General features: G+C 43.4%; 1 pseudogene; it reads right to left on the bottom strand.

The window, feature by feature from the left end:
• Positions 1 to 2,333: 2,333 nt before the first annotated feature.
• On the bottom strand, positions 2,334 to 11,363 carry LOC114505681 (annotated as a pseudogene).
• Between the last annotated feature and the right edge of the window lie 4,426 nt (positions 11,364 to 15,789).

The following is a 15,789-nucleotide window of genomic DNA, read 5'->3' as shown; positions in this document are numbered from 1 at the left end:
TCCACCACAATCCTTGGTCCCCTATTTTCACATATGCTGAAGTATGGTTACTTGCTTCTCTACTCCATAGATAGGTGAGGATTTTCTCCCCTGAGCAGAGGAAAGCCGAATCTGCTCCTTCCTACTCCGACGCCATCTTAGCCCCCCTAAATTTGTGTAACTTTTAAATAAACAACCCATTTCCTTTCTCACTAAACTATTGCCTTGGTAGTCATGCTTCTTGATGGTGGGCAATCAAACCCCACAGCTGTTCCAGAATACCACTGACTGCTTCTATAACACTTCCAAAGACGTGGCCATGGTTATGGGATGATGAAACATCAGGGACTCACATCAAGGAGATGTCATGTCCACTTTTGGCCTAAAGAAACAACAGAAGAGAACAAATACCAGGGTCCCAAAAAGTAGCTATAGGGGGACACTACTATGTGATGGGAGTTGTGGCCCTAGGTAGAGGAACATAGCTGACCTGTAGTAACTCAACAGGGAGAGAATCAGAAGAATAAATAGAATAAATGCCTGATCTCATTCTCCTCCCTCCCTCTCATCTCCAACTGGTATCCATTAGCTAAATTTACTGGAAGCCAGAAAGCAAGCAGCCCACCAATACAGTCCATAAAGGTCAGCCTCCAGGGTACAGAGCATGGTGGAGAATGGTAGAGGGTATATCTGAAGAACAAATTAAAGCTATCTAGCACCCAGCCTAACAGCTTTCCCTACTTTGGTCCTTACTTCTTTGCGATTGATTTTCAACAAAGCAGCCAGAAAGATCTTGTTAAATTATAAGTCAGATGACATAATTTTTTTGTTCAAAACCTTCCATAATTAGTCAAAGATAAAAAAGTCCTTAAAATATCCTACAAGGCCCTACATAATCTTATTACTGAAGACCTCTGATTTCATCTCTGGGGGCTCTTCTCTCTATTTCCTGGCTCCACCCATGCTGGCCTTCTTGCCCTTCTCCAAACATGACAGGCACATTCTGGCCTCAGGGTATTTGCACCAGCTATTCCTTCTATCTAACATGCTCTTTTCCTCATATTCAAATAACTGGATCCTTTTGTTACTTCAAATATTTCACAGAAGTCACTTTTTCAGAGTGGCCACCCTATCAAAAACATAAACAGTACCTCTCACCTGACATTATAGACTTCCTTTCCCTGCTTTGTTTCCATTCTTAGCAGTGTTTAATGCCTAAAATTGCATATATTTTACTTATTTTTTCTGTATATTGAATATCTCCTTCACCATAAAGTAAGTTCCATAAGGGTAGGGATTTTTGTCTGTTTTGTTTACTAGAATAGCACCTAGGACAATATCTGGGACACAATAAGCATTCAATAAATACTTATTTAATAAATGAATGTAAGGACACAGAAAATGGCAATGTATAGTTTCAATCTGTGTGTGTTAGCATATGTGCAGGAAATTACAGTAGAGTAATAAATAAAAATCTTTCAAGTATAAAGTATACCAGGATAGAAAGAAAATTCAAGTTCAAAGAGGAAAGGAAATGATGTAAAATTTCTTTCTATTAAGGAAAAGCTTGTTCATTTGTTTTTTAAATAGGTGTTAATGGGTATCAAATGGCTATGGTATTTAAATTCCACTTCTTTTTTTTAGTCCTCACAATAGTGATTTTATTAAATCATTTGCTTTATAAAACACTGAAGATGTCATAATTGTTAATGTAACAATTTACCAAACTGTAGTTAACCGGTGCATCTTGCTGAGCATGTTTTATAAAGGAAAGGAAATGCCAAAATCCTGTTTAAAGTTGTTCCATCACAGCCTAGGAAAACAAAAATTTGTTTCTCGGACATTCAAATCAGGCAAATAAAACAGGTAGGGTTTCCCTCCCCCATCCAAAGCACTTCATCAGTAGAATAGTCTGATAAACTAGGCAGTCTGCATTCAAGAGATTCCATAACTTATAATGAAAAAATGGAGAGGTTTACCTTCTTCAGCTTCAAAGTTGAGGGTTTTTATTCATTTAACTTTTGAATACCAAACTAGTGCATTTCAGCTGCCATATCTTAACTCTGAGATAAGCAGTCTTCTTCACAATGTATATCTAATATCCTCATGCTTCATTTTAAGACAAAGCAATCTTAATACTAAGTGCACACCACATAACCTTGCTGCAAACCATTTTTCTTGATAAGTTATGAAGTAGTCAAGGAGGTGTGGTTAAAGCTGTATTACTGAACAGTGCTGGTCAATACTACACAATTTTTTGTCATGTTGCAACCCCTTTATAATTTAGTGACTGCTGCTAAGAATCAGATAGCAACAATGACAACATTATTAGCTTTTTGTTTGTTCATTTTTTCAACTATGATTTAGTAGCAACTGAAGTTCCCAGTTTTAACCCCCTGGCAGCAAGCTCCAAGTTCCCTCATTTGCACATTAGCACCTAAGCATCAAGGGGTTAAATAACCAGCACAAAAGATACTGCACTTCTGATTGTTGCATTTGGCAGAACTGAAAGGAAAGCAAGTTGTGCTACATGTTGAAGGGATTGTGGGCAACAGAAAGAAGACACCAGAGGAGATAAAATGTCACATGAAATCTTCATAGTCTTGTACATATCCTCCATCATAACCACCATAATCTGCCAGATCATCTTTCATAATGGCCTTTAATACCCCTCCAGGAACCACACCTTTCTTCTTGTTTTTGGCTTTGCTTTGCTTTTCTTGCTTCTGTTTCTCACTACAAAGCACAGTCAATGAATTGGTAATCTTTTTCAAGTCATCAATTTCCAATGAAATACATGCATCTTGAACTAAGGCTTCCAAAAAACTGGCATAATATAGTGACTTTTCATATTATGTAATTTTATCTTTTAGTAACTTTCTAAACTCTGTGTAGTCATCTCTTGAAGATGGGTTCACAGCATCTATTCCATAAACTGTATTAATAACACCAAAAGTTTCTTTTGCTAATGCAAGATCTAATTCTTCCTGTAATTTCTTTAGCCTCAGTTATCTGCTAATTGTTCTTCTGGAGTTAGCACTTTAGTTTCTTTAGGTTCTTCTAACTGCTTTTTAATTTCTTCTTGACTTTTTTCTGTTGCCATTCCTTCTCTTTTATCTTCTCTGTTATTTTTTTCTTTTCTGAAATTTTTACTTCTGGTTTTACTTCTGCTTCCCCTTTTTTTCATCATCATCATCACCATCCCAGTTATCTGTAGTGTCCTCATCCTCGTCCTCAGCTTCCCAGTGGTCCCTGCCCTCGGTGCTGACACTCCCATGTTCCACACCAGGTCTTCCACAGAGAACGTGTCCACCTCCCAGTAGTCGGAGTCCCCTTGTCACAGGTGGGCACAGGTAACCAGGTTCTTAGTGATCGGGACAAAGAATTGAACTGAACACCCAGAGTTCATAGCAGAGAACATGGGGGCAGGCCAACTCCAAGCAGAGATTGACCTCATGGGGTGGAGGGACTCTATTCTTATAGGGCGGATCCTTCCTAGCTAGTTTTGTTGGGCTCTTACTGTGCATGTACAAGTAGTTGTATTACTTTAAAGCTACTGCACATGTGGTCTCCCATGATTCTCCCTGATTGGCCACTAAGGAAGAGGGCCCACAATGCTACCAAATTGACCCTTATTTCTTCTGGGGTCCCCCTGTACTAGGTTCACCTTTCCCTTCGCCAGAGAATTATAGCTCTCCATGTTAGAGACTGGTGAAAAGGAAAGGAATTATTTATTCAAGTTATACAGACTTAAGAGTAATGACTTAATGTCTTCATCAAAATCCCAAAGTCCCTTAAAACACCCACAAACACACACAGTCCTTCCTTCCCCCCTTTGCCCAGTCTGGGGTACCGTATCTCCCCCAGATACAGTAAAGAAATAGAAGTCCATGGCTCAGGCAGCTCTAAGTTCTTCCCAGTAATCCATGCTCAGCTAGTAGGCCTCCCTTGGTTCCCAGCACCATCAGCTGTGTTGCTGGGATCTCCAGCTAAAGCCTTGTGGTGGTTCTCTGCTGAAGCTGCATGGTGATTCTTTGCTAAAGCTGTGTGGTGGTTCTCTGCTAAAGCCACGTGGTGATTCTTCTCATGGCTGCTGGGGGGGTCCCCCCACTCTGGCCAAAGCATGTGGTTCTCCCCACTGCCACAGCTGCATGGTCCCTCTCCTTGCATGACTGCAGGAGTTTCCACTCAGCCAAAACTGCATAGTTCTCTCTTCAATGGCCACCAAATCTGGGTTTAAATATCCTTCCAGCTTTACTGGGCTCCATCATGAGTCTGCGCAGAGGTGGCCCCATGTCGTGGAGCCAATCACCTCCAAGTTCTCACACAGGCACTGTAACTAGGGGGAGTTGCCTCCCAGTTACATCTTGGGGGGAAGTTCCTTCTATCCCCCTGGCTCAGAGCATGGCCACAGCTGTTTAACATATCTATGCAACCAGTTAAATGTTATAGATGTGTTCAATGACCATGCTAGAGGTTAGCTGAAAAGCTGTTGCTATGCAAAACAGCTCTCAATGGCCCTGCTCCATGTGCCCCTTCCCCCAACTCACACCTGTGGTGGAGGGTGAGGACATCCTATATATCTTTCTAATATTTCCTGGACACCTTGAGTTCTAACCCCATTATAAGTCCTTCTTTTGGGGGCCCCCTGGCTGCACCCTCCTACACCCTGACGGTGCCACTTCTGCCACCCTGTCAAGCCAGGTGTGAGCTTATGTGGGGGGAGAGCCATCAAGGAGTTATCATGGTAGAGGTGAGTCACTGGATTTGCTCTCATTGGCCCACACAGGGCAGGCTGGGACCGTAGCTCAGATTCTCCTTCTAAGTGTGATGTAAATTACAATATTTGTAATACATTGGAAATCAAATTCTTTGCAATTAGTTAAGTTATGATTTAAACATTTAAAGAGTTAACTTTAAATATATGGAGGGGGTTCACAGTTTAACAAAAATAATTTAGGGGTATGCAAATGAAAGAGTTTAAAGACCACTGTTCTTCTATATACATTATTAAAAGAGCTCTGGCTTAGAATTAGAAAATATCACTTCTTATCTTGACTTTTCCACTAACTAGCTGTGTGACCTTGGAGAAGTCACTTAACCTGTTTTCTCATCTGTGAAGTTAAAGAATGTGAGAACATGAAATCTAAAATCATTTCTGATACTAAACCCTCTGTTCTGTGACCCTTAAAATTGGTTTTCTGTGTCTTTACAATTTTTATTTCTTCTTGAGAATCTCTTCCTGCCTTCTGTTCCTGCTCCTATGGCCACATGCCCACCACTATCATTTGTGAGCTGGGGAATAAATACAAATAAAGGCCTCCAGCCTGCAGCACATCCCCTCTTCCCTTCTCATGAGGAGTCTTGCATGCATGAGCATGGACAGCTCAGCCTGCACATCCAAGGTTTCTGCATTCTCCCTATACCCTCTACCCCTCACGACCCCTCTCCCCCTGAAGACAGCCACTTCTCAGGCTTGAGGCTGTAACACCGTTCTCCATTTGGGTAACTTTAAAATAATACTGTAGACTGTGTGGCTTATCAACAACTGCAATTTATTTTTCATAGTTTAGGAAGCTAAAAAGTCCAAAATCAAGGCATTGACAACTTTGATACCTGGTGAGAGCCTGATTCCTGGTTCATAGATGACCATCTTTTTACTGTGTCCTCACATAGAAGAAGAGGCAAAGGAGCTGTCTGGGGCCCCATTTATAAGACACTAAACCAATTCATGATGGCAGAGCTCTCATGACCTAATTACCTCCCAAAGTCTCCACCTCTAAATACATTGAGGATTAAGTTTCAACATATGAATTTGGGGTGGACACAAACTTTTAGTCTATATCAACTGTCTACCATAGGAGGATTGATGCAAGGGAAAGGCTGATGCAGGCCCCAGCAGCAGCCTCAGAGACATTGGGCAGGGGATTGTCTGGCTCTGTATATCTAGGCAAGGGTTATAGATAGTCATATCCCTTTGACCCCACAGCCATTTCATCTCATGGGGACGGATGTGACTGGAGTAGGGTCAAAGGGAGGTCCTCTAAAGCCCAAGACCCAGGGAGGGGGTCCCAGTTGCCAATGACTAAGATGGTTCTCTCCAGCCCTAACTTTTGTTCAATGATTGATTGTCCGTCAGGATGAATGGGTAAATATGTGGGCATATACATACAAGAATATACAACACAGCCAAAAAAATGACTAACTACTGATACACAGAATAACATAGATGAATTTCAGACACTGTGTCAAACAAAATAAATCAGAAACAAAAGAGTACAAATTGTATGATTTCATTTATATGAAACTCTAGAACAGGCAGATTGTATATTGACAGAAAGCAGATCAGTGGTTAACTAGGGATGGGAGTGGGGGGATTGACTACAAAGAGGTATGAAAAAACTTTCAGGGATGATGAGAATACTTCATAGCTTAATTATTGTGGTGGTTTCACAAATGTATACATTTATCAAAATTTATCAAATCTAAAATGAATGCATTTTATTATATGTAAATCATGCACCAGTGAAGTTGATTTATGAAGAAAAACAATAAGAACAAAAGGATTGCCTAACGTAACTAACATCTATCAATAAGTGTACATTCCACATCATGGTATAATTCCTTTTGCCCCATTCTAACAGAATTATCCTTAAATCTATACAGAAATGTTCTCAGATAAATATATGTGTGTGGGTGTATGGGGGAGAGGAAATATAACCCATTAGCTAAACTTAGGAGCTGACTCCAAACCTCCAAAATTTTTATTAACATCAGTCTATCTTCATTTTGGAATCAAAATCTGCCCATGGCAAGTAGTGTAGAATGTTGCATGGTGTGATTTCAACAGCTTTGGGTTCAAGTTCAAGACCTGCCACTTGTGAGCTGTGTGGCCTTATGGGGCAGTCAGAGCAGGAGCCAAACATACAGGGTTTTATTTCATCCTCACCTAAACACTATGAAATATGTGACTTTCACCATAACTATTTTTGCACTATAAAAATGTAATGAGAAACCTGGAGATAAGATCCCACACCTAAGAAGCCATAAGCCAGGATTTGAATCTATGTGCCTTAAACTGCACTACCATACTTCCCCAGAGCAAGTTACTACTTAACTTCTGAATCTAGAGCTCCCTTCTTTCTAAAGCTAGAATAACATCACTTAAATTTTAGAATCATTGTGAAAACCAAATAAGATGACTTGTGTTATTGATGTGGTCAATAAAGTTCAGCAATCTGTTATTATGGCTACAGGTATGCCAGTCATTTACACCCTTTGGATTAAATACCAACACCAATACTTCCTACTCACCTTTCTCCTGGCAGGCTCACCAGTGTAGGAAACTAGAGATTAATCCTGGAAGTTTCTAACATGACTAGGAATTCCATTTCAGCAACCTAACAATGTTTAGTCAACCTGAGAAAGTACACACTACTGTGCAAGATGCTATTTGAAGCCAATTAAAGGAATTCTTCCATTCCAAGAGGCAAGATACTAAAATGTAGAGCTCTTCAGAAGAAAACTTAAGTTCAAACCTTCCATTTGAGGTTTCCCTTCTTCTGGTCCCTTATGCTTCCAAACTACTTCTCATACAAAACCCTTCATGCATGGAAATAATCCCTGTTTAGAAGTACCAAAGTATTCTAGGGATGGATTTTTTTTTTGTAATATAGTCATGCTGTGTTGCTTTTTAAAAAATGAATCCAACAGCCCTGTGCCTTAACTTCATACTTAATGATTCCATGTACAGAAAAAAAAAAAGATTAAGATCTAGATAAGAAGCTGTGAGGTTACAAACTCACCTACTACATGGGATTCTCTCTGCTGAGTATCACATCATTGATATGAGATTAATAAAGTGGTTGGCAGAAGTATTCCTGGAATGGTGCCAGGCATAAAATAGATGATCAATGCAGGCTAGTAGTGCCTTGACCCTCTCCGAGATTTGAGTGGGCAGAATTTTTCTTAGGAACACCACTCTCTTCTTTATTGAAGCAACTGAATTAACAATGGATGCATCTACCTTAACTTCTAGGAAAACAGGACAAGCAAAATTGTAGTGGAGGTGCTACCATTTGCAGGCTTAAATGCTCATGGGTCCATCACAGGAATCAAAGTAAAGGAGGGCTTTCCTGGAGGCTAATTAACAGACAACTACAATCATCCAAGACTTAAAAGAATAAAAGCAAACCACCAGCTGTCACTGATCTTTTTCACCTCCTTTTGGAAGAGTGTAGCTAAGGGAAGGATGTTTCTAGCAATAGCTGCCAGTAGTCTCCAGAAAGGTTACTGAAGACAAATTCAGCCTTATGATATATCAGATATCAGATATAACTGCATCCTGGGGTGCCTTGCACCCAAAAGCTCACCTCTAATGTAATAGAAGTGACTAATATCTCCTTTCTATTCAGGGCTTGCTCAGAGAAGACTTGCCCAGGTAACCCTTTCCTGATTGACCAAGCCTGCCCACAGCTTAGTAGAAACTTAGCAGAAACTTAACTCCAAGCTGGGCTACAGTCTCTTCACCAAAACTTGGAAATTGGACCCAACTGGTTCAGTAGTTAACTATGGGTGGTGGACATAAGGGGATACAAACTTAGGGGCAAAGATACCATTTGGGGCTGCCATATTTGGCCCATGTGCTCAGAGATGCAGAAAAGGCCATTCAACAAGAAACACAGAAGAGTGCTGCAGAGCCACAGGGAGAAGCAGGGAGAAGAATTGCAGAAACCCAGAGAAAGAAGGGGAAGGGATTTTGGATGTCTCTCATGTAACTCTGCTGCATTCACTCCTTTTTGTCTCAGGCTGACTTGACTCATATGCAACACCCCTTTTGTCAATCCCAGATATTCTAACCCTTAAGGCTTCATTTCTTTCATTCAAATGTTATATAACTGATGCCCCATGGGGGAAAAACACCACAATAAACATTATTATTGATCACTGGCACCTTCTTGTGAATAACTTTGTCAGAATCTTTCCCAAAGACAAGTTCTGATATGGAAGTGAGTGAGGAGACTCCAAGGATGGCCCCTTGGATGGGCAAAATGCCCTCCAACCAAGAGGTGGAACAGCACAGGAATAATGTGGACCAACCAACCCAGCCACCCTCTCCAACTGATTGCCAAACCCAGTCTAATGTCCCTCCTGTTTGGCTGTCCTGTCAGCCTTCCCTCTATCCTCTTTTACCCCAGTCTTCTTCCCCCTCTTCTTTCACCTGGACTTTACTTCAACCTTATAATTATCTTCCCATGGCCCAGCCTTACCCACTCCACCCCATTTTCCTCATTGCCAATATGTTTTCTCAGTTTGTTTATTCCTTTATTGATTATATGCTCCATTAGGATATCCACTCACAAGAGTCAGGACCTTATCTGTCTTAGTCAGCAATCAGATTTAAACTCTGCTCTGTTCCTAAAGCAGAGTTTACAAACTTGCTGCCCTGCATTCTTGCCACTCTTTAAAATGTTTCCTGTGGTTTGGTCTGGTTTTATGCATGCTGATTTTCCCTTTCCCATATGCTCTAAAAGCTTTGCAAGGCCATGGGCAATGACTGATTCATCTTTGAGGCCCCAGTTCTGTGGAGAGTCAGATCTTTAAAAATTCTGGCTGGATAGAGGAATTGGATGGACAGATAGAAGAACAGAGGGAGAGAATGAATGAATGTCATAGCCAGAGGGGACACTTTCCATTACTATGGCTGTATAATAACAACTCTCGAACTTATTGCATAAAACAATAATTATGTTAAACCCATAGGAATTTAGAAGGAGAATTTGTATCACTTGGGCTCTGTCATGTGGTTGCAAGCAGATGTCAGCTATAGTTGCAGTCATCTGAAGGCTACACTGGGCCAGACATCCAAGATGGCCATTCACATGGTTGACAATTGATACTGGCTGTCTGAAGGAAGCTCAGCTGAGATTCCACTATAACACTTACACGTGGCCCCTGGATGCAGCTTGTGCTTCATCACACTAAAGCCTCCATAGTGCAGCCAAACTTCTTACATAGGGACTTGTAGCTCTAACACAAGCATCCTAGAAAACAAGAGAGAAACTGCATTGCTTTTTAGAACCCAGCATCAGAAGTTGCACAGCATTACTCCTGCCATGCTTTCTCTATTGGTTGAAGTAGTCACAATGTAACAGGGTGCAGCCAAGAGGGTAGCCTCAAATAGGGATCTGTAATAAGATCCAGAAGAGCCTGGAGATAATTGGCTCTACACCACAGGGCCACACCTGCCCAGAATCTGGCAGCTGTAGCCAATTGTGAGAGGAGCCGGAAATGGGGCTTCAGAGGAAGATTGGCGCCGGGATTTAAACCGAGACGCAGCAGCCATTGGAGGGGGGGAGAGCCATGTGCAGCCCTGCAAGAGGGAACCCCACAGCTTTGGCAGAGTGAAGACTCCCTTGGCCCTGAGAGGAGAAGGAGAAGCACGCGGACTTGACAGAGTGTAGACTCCTGCAGCCCTGAGAGGGAGAACCACGCGGCTCTGGCAGAGTGGGGACTCCCGTGGTCCGGGAAGAGAGGACCACGTGCCTTTGCCAGAGTAGGGACCCCTCCCCCTGCAGCTTTAGGAGATACGGTACTCTGGACTGGGCAAAGGGGGAAGGAAGGAAGGACTGTGTGTTTGTGGGTGTTTTAAGGGACTTTGGGATTTTGGTGAAGACATTAGTCACTACTTTAAGTTTGTATATAGCATTAAATAAACGTTTCCTTTCCTTTTCACAAATCTCTGGCATTGAGAGACGTCTTTCCTCTGGCGGTGGACATAACGGACCCGGGGCCTTCTTTCAATAACAGTATATCGTCCCAGGCCCCCCCCCTTGTGTGTTCTGTAACAGTTTTTGGCGACCCAGATGGGACGATAATTGTCCGTGGCAGACCAACCCCCTCAAGCGCGAGAGAGTGAGACTTCGGAGTTTTCCCAGTTTCGAGAATTTCTCTGCACTCCTCCTGAGGGCATCGGCCACCTATCACGCCTGGAAAGGTGGAAAGGAAACAAAACAGGGAGGGAGCAGAAATGAGAAAACGGTTTGGTTGAAAACTGGTTTCTGAATACCGTTTTGGAATAATGGAGCTGTGGATAATAGTTTGGTTGGTATGCTGCTCCCAGGTTGCCCCTATCTGCTCATTTACAGTTTCGGTGAGCCCAGGTGGCAGTAAGGGAACCTATACTCAGGTTTGGGGAGGAAGCAAACCCCTAGGCTCTGTAAGCCGAGCTTGCATGTATGGTGTGGCTCGGATGGCAAACCATGTGGGTGTGTCGCCATTTTGGGTAAAATGGAGGATGAGCCACGTGAGTTCCCCACCGTGGAGGGTGGGCTGTGCATGGGCGCCGCCATCTTGGATGACCCAGCATGCATGGACGCAGCCATCTTGGAACTGGACAAGGTGGTGGGCTAAGGGCTCTCTTCACATTATGGGCTATGTGCTGCTGCTGTGTTGGCATTGCATCAGTCAGGTTCTCTGTGTAACTGGTTCTGATAGGAATGGCTCTGGGTCTGAAGGTCATGAACAGGTCCAAAGGTGACCATCTGATTTATAGGGTGTTTGCAAGGTCTAAGTTTCAGAAAGCTGCAGGATGTCCCTGCGAATCTAGGGACTTTTAGTGGAAGGTACCTGCAGTGTTAGAGACTTTTAGCTGCCACATGCTGAGTTTAAGTACTGAGTTTAAGTATAGTCCTTCCCAGTGTGGGAAAGGAGCCAGGATTAAAAGAGATTGATGGTTAAATCTGGATGTGAAAATTATGTGTAAAGGTTGTGAAAGTTTTAAACCTGGAGTAAGGGAAACCTATACTACCTGTTGCCGGTTTCGTGGGAAAAGAGCAAATTTCTCACATTGGTTTTGTTTCTGATCAGAAACCTGTACTTTGAAGACCTAGGGAAGGTCACCTGTAACCAGTTGGGGAGAATGCCTTTGCCACTCGGGACCCAGGAAGGGTCATTTGGGGCTGACAAGTGTTTCAGCCAGGGGCAAAGGGGGCATGTCTCCGCCATGAGACTGGATCGGAAGAGAGCAAGTCTCTGCCATTGGTGTTTCTGATCAGAAACCTGTATTTGGGGACCTAGGAAAGGTCGTCTATAACCGGTTGGGGAGAATGCCTTTGCCACTCAGGACCCAGGAAGGGTCATTTGGGGCTGACGAGTGTTTCAGCCAGAGGCAAAAAGGGGCATGTCTCTGCCAAGAGACCGGACCTGAAGGAACATGTCTCTGGGAGGCACCAGTGGACGCATTGGTGCAAGAGAATGCTTCTACCTGTATATTATTCTGGAACTCTGTGTTTTGGACTTCGCTCTGTATCTGCTCTGAAAAGGAAATTGAGGATTCCAGGGAAGGTTGAAACTTCACACTCTGTAGGAACGTTTTGAGAAGCCTGGTGGATATCAGAAGGAAAAGGATTTTCCTTCACGCTCTGTATTTTTCTCCCTACCTGATCCCTCCAGAATTTGGCATTCTGAAGGAATGAGTGATAATATAAGGTTTCTTTGCATAAAACCAATAAGACCAGTCGTGAATAGTGGTTTTGTTAACCAAGACTTTGACTGGAATGTCACGCCTGAAGGAGGCATGTATGGGTTCTGGTCGTCACCAGAAAGCCCTGAGGAACTGGGATTGACTTGTGAAGCTAGCGTTAAGCCCACAAAAAAGCCTGGTACTTTGGTTGGTTGTGTGGTTCATGGCAGTCTTTCCAGGGAAGGAACGAAGGTTGCTTTCCTGAAAGATGGCCAAAAGGAACCTGTAAGCACAATGAAAGCCTCAAGGATTTGAGTGAAACAACTGGTACAGGTGAAGCAAATGTGTGGCTCAGCTTCTGTTCCCCAGGAGGAGTGGACTGAGAAGTCAATCTAAAGCTCCCTGTGTGAGTTCCAGCAAGGTAGACTCAAGGATCATAAGTGATCCAGGCTGCTCTTGGTGTGTTTATGCAAACGAACAGTCAAAATTAAAAGCAGGACTCAAAGTAGTCCCTGTAATAACAGTGAGGGTGATCTTAAGGAGAAAAAATTGTGGTTCAAGGAAAATCACAATGCTTAGTATTGGACATCAGAATGGTGCAGCTAACTGTCTTGAAAGTTTGTGTTCATTTGAAAGTTGAAACTGAGTTTGTAATATCACCAAAGGTGTACAATTTACAGGTATGGAGGACCTGTGAAATTGGTATTGCTAAATGTTATTGCAGGAAGAACCTTGCAATTGAAGGTCTTCCCAAAAGACAGTCTCACAGGCACAGAGACTGGTTTGGGGATTGTTGTGTGAATTAACCTGTATGTTCTTCTGTTTTCATAGGGCATGTGCCTATGATTTCATTACCTGAGTAATTGGTTGAATGAGTGAATGAATATAAACCTCACTTAAGGAGCCCATTTTCATCATCACCCCCCCGAGACTCAACGGTTTGGCTGAACTGAGTGGTTGGGTTGGTGAATGGTTTGGGCAGTCTATGGACTTCACTTTAGAACTAATTTTGCCTTTTCTGTCTTGATGGCTTGGACAGAAAGGGTCCAGATATCTGAAAGGAGGGAAATCCTAACATATTCCCCTCAGCCCGAGTGAAGTATAGCGGGCCACAAGAGTTTCGGATAGGTGTAGCATGCCTTGTACACCTTCCTCCAGATAAGCCATTCTTTACTTAAGTTCCTGCCTTTGTCATTTACTAATTATGCTTTAATTGTGCCTTCCAACTCTTTCCAAATCTGTCACCTCCAGAATATGACCAGGATGCCAATGGTCCAGTAATGCCAGCCTTTGGACACCGAGCCTGAGACTTCCTGGTGACAGCCAACTGACCAGGATTCTGTAAGGTCCTTCCCCTTGCAGGAAGGACTCCCTCCGTGCTGCACCCCCCTTTCAGGGTACCCCTGACCCATGGGTGGGTAGAACAACGTCCATTCTCAGCCAGAAGCAGTTACAAGAAGATGAGACCTTTGTCCATTGTCCTTTATAAGATTATAAAGTGGGTGTATATCTGAAAGGAGGGATTGTAACAGGGTGCAGCCAAGAGGGTAGCCTCAAATAGGGATCTGTAATAAGATCCAGAAGAGCCTGGAGATAATTGGCTCTACACCACAGGGCCACACCTGCCCGGAATCTGGCAGCTGTAGCCAATTGTGAGAGTGTAACAGGGTGCAGCCAAGAGGGGAGCCTCAAATAGGGATCTGTAATAAGATCCAGAAGAGCCTGGAGATAATTGGCTCTACACCACAGGGCCACACCTGCCCAGAATCTGGCAGCTGTAGCCAATTGTGAGAGGAGCCGGAAATGGGGCTTCAGAGGAAGACTGGCGCCGGGATTTAAACCGAGACGCAGCAGCCATTGGAGGGGGGAGAGCCATGTGCAGCCCTGCAAGAGAGAACCCCACAGCTTTGGCAGAGTGAAGACTCCCTTGGCCCTGAGAGGAGAAGGAGAAGCACGCGGACTTGACAGAGTGTAGACTCCTGCAGCCCTGAGAAGAGAACCACGTGGCAGCCCTGAGAGGGAGAACCACACGGCTCTGGCAGAGTGGGGACTCCCGTGGTCCGGGAAGAGAGGACCACGTGCCTTTGCCAGAGTAGGGACCCCCCCCTCCCCGCAGCTTTAGGAGGTATGGTACTCTGGACTGGGCAAAGGGGGAAGGAAGGAAGGACTGTGTGTTTGTGGGTGTTTTAAGGAACTTTGGGATTTTGGTGAAGACATTAGGTCACTACTTTAAGTTTGTATATAGCATTAAATAAACGTTTCCTTTCCTTTTCACAAATCTCTGGCATTGAGAGACGTCTTTCCTCTGGCGGCGGACATAATGGACCCGGGGCCTTCTTTCAATAACAGTATATCGTCTCAGGCCCCCCCCCTTGTTGTGTGTTCTGTAACAACAGGTCTACCAAATTCAAGGAAAGATAACATAGACCCCACCTCTCCATAAAGGATGTCAGGGAGTATTGGAACCACTTGTTAAAACTGCCTCAGTACTTTAAGACTCTTCTAGTCCACCCCTTTTTTATGGGAGAGGAAATAAAGGTTCAAATAATTTACATAGCTTATTCACAGTCACACCAATGAGTGGCAGAGCTAAGGCTAGAACAAAAGTCCCTTCACTAAAGCCACTCAGTCTCCATCTACTTCATTATTTTGGAGAGGCTTCCATTAGTTAAAATGTTCTCACTTTTAAGCAACTCAAACCAACTTTGACAAAATCAACAACAAGAAAAGGTATAGTGAAATTTAATTTAAAAACTACTTATTTTACAGAATCCAATGAATTGTTAGCTGGACAGATGAGGCAGACCTAGAACACTTCCAGAGCCCTCAAGGGAAGGCATTCACCAAGTTTCACCCTAAAGAGCTGTGATCAGCAGGGACTTGGTGCCAACACCTCTCCAGTGCTGTCTTTCTATGTTCTAAGGCCCAAATTTCCAAGACAGAGAGACACTCACCTAACCCCTATGGGGTTGGGTTTCTACCTCACCATCAGCTATGGCCAGGGGTACAAGGTTGCGGAGTACAGACATGGCCAATGAAGGCCTTCCTGAGTTTCAGGACATGTCCAGGAAAAGGCTGTTCAGCCTGAATGATCCTAAAGCTGATATGAGTCTGACTCTTCTCAGAAGAGGAAATCCACTGAGACATGTGACCCAGAGGATTCTAAAAATGCATCCTCAACCTTATTGGTAGTGGAGATATAGTCTTGACAGACACCATTCAAAGAACTAGAAGCTCATCTTATGTCCCTAGTGACCACGGGACTGGAATTTTTTGAGGCATAAATGGTTAAGGATCATTAAATGTGTCTCAAACTCCCTATGTACCAGTACTTGCTTTCAGTCCAA

This window comes from Phyllostomus discolor, chromosome X, assembly GCF_004126475.2.
Source record: "Phyllostomus discolor isolate MPI-MPIP mPhyDis1 chromosome X, mPhyDis1.pri.v3, whole genome shotgun sequence".
Lineage (NCBI taxonomy): Eukaryota > Metazoa > Chordata > Mammalia > Chiroptera > Phyllostomidae > Phyllostomus > Phyllostomus discolor.
The sequence above is the reverse complement of the archived record's forward strand: the minus strand, read 5'-3'. Positions and strand labels throughout refer to the sequence as shown.